The sequence below is a fragment of the Dioscorea cayenensis genome, chromosome 9 (assembly GCF_009730915.1).
Source record: "Dioscorea cayenensis subsp. rotundata cultivar TDr96_F1 chromosome 9, TDr96_F1_v2_PseudoChromosome.rev07_lg8_w22 25.fasta, whole genome shotgun sequence".
NCBI classification, from domain to species: Eukaryota; Viridiplantae; Streptophyta; class Magnoliopsida; order Dioscoreales; family Dioscoreaceae; genus Dioscorea; species Dioscorea cayenensis.
This window is the reverse complement of record NC_052479.1, coordinates 21,889,320-21,893,533: the sequence shown is the minus strand read 5'-3', so window position 1 is coordinate 21,893,533 and position 4,214 is coordinate 21,889,320. Positions and strand designations below refer to the sequence as shown.

At 42.1% G+C, this 4,214-nt stretch overlaps 1 non-coding gene across 1 annotated transcript; it reads right to left on the bottom strand.

Annotated features, from left to right (window-relative positions):
- Positions 1 to 2,645: 2,645 nt before the first annotated feature.
- Positions 2,646 to 2,752, bottom strand: LOC120269847. The gene has a single exon (XR_005539479.1). It is a non-coding gene; the product is annotated as a small nucleolar RNA R71 (small nucleolar RNA).
- Positions 2,753 to 4,214: the final 1,462 nt, after the last annotated feature.

Here is a 4,214-nt window from a genome sequence, read left to right as displayed (position 1 = left end):
GGAACTCACAGGGGTTCCATCACAGGGGTTCCATGAAAACATGCTACAATTAAAATTTACAGTAATAGAGAGGAGCTAGAGTCATATCTGCATCAGTTCTTTACCAAGTTTACTTACTTAGAGGTGTACAAGCATTCTATACAACCAGACCACAACCAAGATGAATTGGAAAAAATAGAATTACTAGACATTCACCCATGGTTTGTGATGAAACCCCAAATAGACCAAGAAGGAATAGAACAAAAAATTCAGATGAGCCACAGAACCCACATAAGCTTTCCAGGGCTGGTAGTATTGTTTTGTGTGGAAATTGTCACAAAGCTAGACATAACATTAGAGGATGTAAGGCTACCATCATAGGAGAAACACCATGGAAAAAGAGAGTTTGAATTCAGAAGGCAAAGGAGGAAGGGGCATCTATCCAAAATAAGGCATATGTTATATTCTGCCATTGATGAGTGCTTGTGTGTTAAGAATGCAAACTGTTCTTTCCTTAAGATAAGTATTACTTTTATTAAGTTTATGCGCTAATACATGTGTATTAAGTTTATGCGCTAATAAAAGTAGATCGTGAGCTATTTGGTGAAATCTTGGAAGGAACAAATGCGAAGACACAAGTGGGGCTCTAAGATATGGGAATGTGTGCCAACCTCCTTGTATTCAAGCCATTACAATGAGTTGGAGGGATACGAAGGCAGTGACATTTGCGCATCCCGACTTGTGCATTGATAGCAAGATCTTCACCAACGAGGCTTTTGATTCAAGAAGAATTGCGATCTACTGTAGCAGGTCATTGTAGCAAGACACTACAGCAGTTACTGTTCACAGACAGCCGAAAATTATATTTCCAGATAATCCACATGGGCATGTGGAAATTATCCACGCCCGTGTGGAAATTTCGTAGGCCCGTATGTAAAATCCACAGGGGCGTGTGGATGGCCGATTCCAGCCTTATTTAAGCAGCGATTCAGCCCGATTTTGGCGATCTTCTTTCCCCCTTCTCTCTAACTTTTCTCCATCTTTTGAGAGGCCGTCGGCTTGTTTTTTGAGAGGCTTTTGGCACATCTTTGTGGTGGTTCTCCAGATTTGACACCGCGCTTCGCTTGGAAAAAGGTTATTGGGGAAGCTTTTGTCGGCACCGATCCGGTGAGGTGTGCCCTAGGCTGGACAAGGGGACTATTGGGGAACATGGCGCTACTCCACAAGACCATCGACATGAATACCGAGGAGGTTTTCCAATTGATTGCTTAACTGTACTTTCGATTTCGTTGTTGATTGTACTGTGCTCCATGCAGAGCTAAACCCCTTAGTGGGTACTTGGATTTTGTAAACCCTAGGATGTTATTATTTCATTGACTTTCCATTATGCTTTCGTTAATTGATGCTTTTCTTTAAGTTCCAATTTTGTATGGTTGTTGAATGATTTCTCCCTTAGAGTGACACTAGGGTTGAGAGTTAATATTGGTAATCTTTGTGGATTGGTGACACGCCATGAGGGTTAGACAAAGCTAGATTGGAGAGGTTTTAGAGGGTGAGTTGAGAGGTAGCGGAGTGTCGCCTTTCTCTTCCGGTGTGATTTATCCTACCTCCATTTCCTAGGGTTTTTTGCGGTTACAATAGACTGAAGTGCTAAGGGATGAACTCCGCTGGGGCTTAGTTGCGTGGCAACAGAGTGAACCATTGAAGTGACCTTAGTATCTATGGCTTAAATGTAATTAGGGATCTTTCACCTGGACTAAAGGGTTAGATCTACACATAGGAATAGGATTTATCACTTGGAATCCCTAGAACTCCATGCAACTTTGTGCAGTATGAGGTGTTAAGACAGAGCGATTTCTCCACCGGGACACAGTGTAGGGTTAGTCACGGTTGACCTTAGGTTCGGGACTGTGTGCTTTAGGATTTCTATGACTCATTGAGCATTAATTAGGAAGTATAATGGTGAGTATTGCACTTGAAGCATAAGTGTTAGGGGGAACATTGTCCAAGTACCCCATTTCAATCAATTGTCTTACCTCTCACTTACTTGTGCCTATCATTCTTGTTCCTTTTATTTCCGTTTACCTCAAATCTTATCAACACAATCATTATTCATCTTCACTTGGTTAAGTAGCAATTTAGGTATTTTTATTCCCTACCCTTCGATATTGATTGAAGGCGATCGTGAACTTGAAGGTACACTCAGAAGAAGGGGTAAAGGACCTACACAAGAACCCGACGAATCTAGCTGAAGTGGAGTTGAAGGGTCTGACAACATGAAAGAACAGAATGATCAATAAAGAAAACTCTCTGATTACGCCAGACCGTCAGTATTGGGGACATAATCTAGCATTGTGCGACCTCCAATCATAGCTCAAAATTTTGAGCTAAAGTCGGCATTCATTCACATGTTACATCAGTCCACATAGTTCAATGGTTTGGCCGATGAGTATCCAAACAGTCACATAGAGAATTTCTTGGAAGTGTGTGATATGCTCAAGATCAATAGTGTTACAGATGATACCATCAAGTTGAGAGCCTTCCCATTTTCCTTAAAGGGGAGAGCGAAGCAGTGGCTATACTCATTACCTAGAGCATCGATCACTACATGGGAGGAGATGGTAGAAGCTTTTCTTGCCCATTATTTCCCTTCCGGAAAATCTACAAAGCTTAAGCATGATATCTCGTCCTTTGTGCAAATGGAATTGGAGTCTCTATTAGAGACATGGGAAAGGTTCAAGGAACTCCTGCGAAAATGTCATCAATATGGGTTTCCAAAGTGGATGATCATTTATACTTTTTACAATGGTTTGTACCCAAGTACAAGACAGTTACTTGATACAGCGGCAGGAGGTACCTTAGGTGGCAAGACCCCCGGAGAATCTCGACAACAAATTAAAGAAATGGGGTTGAACAACTACCAATGAAATTCTGGAGAAAAGAAGAAAGTGGCTGACATCCATGAGATCGATGCGGTTACATCGTTAGTAACCCAAGTGGAGGCATTGAGTAAGATATTAGACACTCTAACTTCTCTGAGATTGGCGGCCATAATGAGTTGTGATGGATGTGGAGAGGGACATGCCACATCCGTTTGGGCAATAGCTGTTGGTGGTACACCCTCCGTTGAGCAAGTTGACTATGTGGGTAATGCAATGAGAAACCACGGCAATCCTTATAGAAATACCTACAATTCGGGTTAGAGGAACCACCCTAATTTCTCATGGAACAACCAAGGGCAACGAAAGGTTACCACACCATCATGTTTTCAACAACAACAAGCCCCAAACATAGAGAATAGAGTTTCAGGCTTTGAGACTCAGATGTCTGATCTAGAGAAAGCATTGACCAGATTTATGCAATCATCAGATACACAGTTTCAATCGGTCGAGGATACACTTCACAATCACACCACTTCATTACATAATTTAGACATTCAAGTTGGGCAAATCATAAAGTCTCTATCGGAAAGAAAACAAGGAAGCTTGCCAAGAAATACAGAGAGTAATCCAAGAGAACATGTGAAGGCGCTCACTTTGAGAAGTGGTCGTGAGGTTGAAGGTAGGCTTCCAAGTGAGAAAACCAATGTTGAAGCACCCGAGGTCGTGGAGGTTGAGGAGAAAGCCAACAAAGAAAAGGAGGTGGCACCTCAACCTTATAATCTAAGAATCCCTTATCCTTCAAGATTGAAGAATGACCAAACTGATGAGCAATACAAGAAGTTCTTGTGTCTATTTAAGCAATTGCATAATAATATTCCTTTTGTGGAGGCGTTATCTCAAATGCCTCGGTATGCTAAGTTATTGAAAGATCTTTTGACCAACAAGAGGAAGTTGGAAGAGAGTGCATCGGCGATCTTAGATACCTCTTGTTCGGCGGTGTTGCAAAAGAATATGCTGAACAAGAAGAAAGACCCTGGAAGCTTTGTGATTCTGTGCAACATTGGCAATTTAGATGAAGAGATGGCATTAGCGGATTCAGGGGCTAGTATCAACGTCATGCCATACTCATTCTTTCAGAAGCTATGCTTGGGAGAGCCTAGGCCCACTCGGATGACATTGCAATTGGTAGACCGAACAGTTAGACATCCGAGGGACATCATTAAAGACGTGCTTGTCAAGGTGGACAAGTACATATTTCCTGTAGACTTTGTAGTATTGTACGTCGATGAGGATGCAGATATTCCTTTGATACTTGGGAGGCCATTCTTGCCCACTTCCAAGGCATTGATCGAC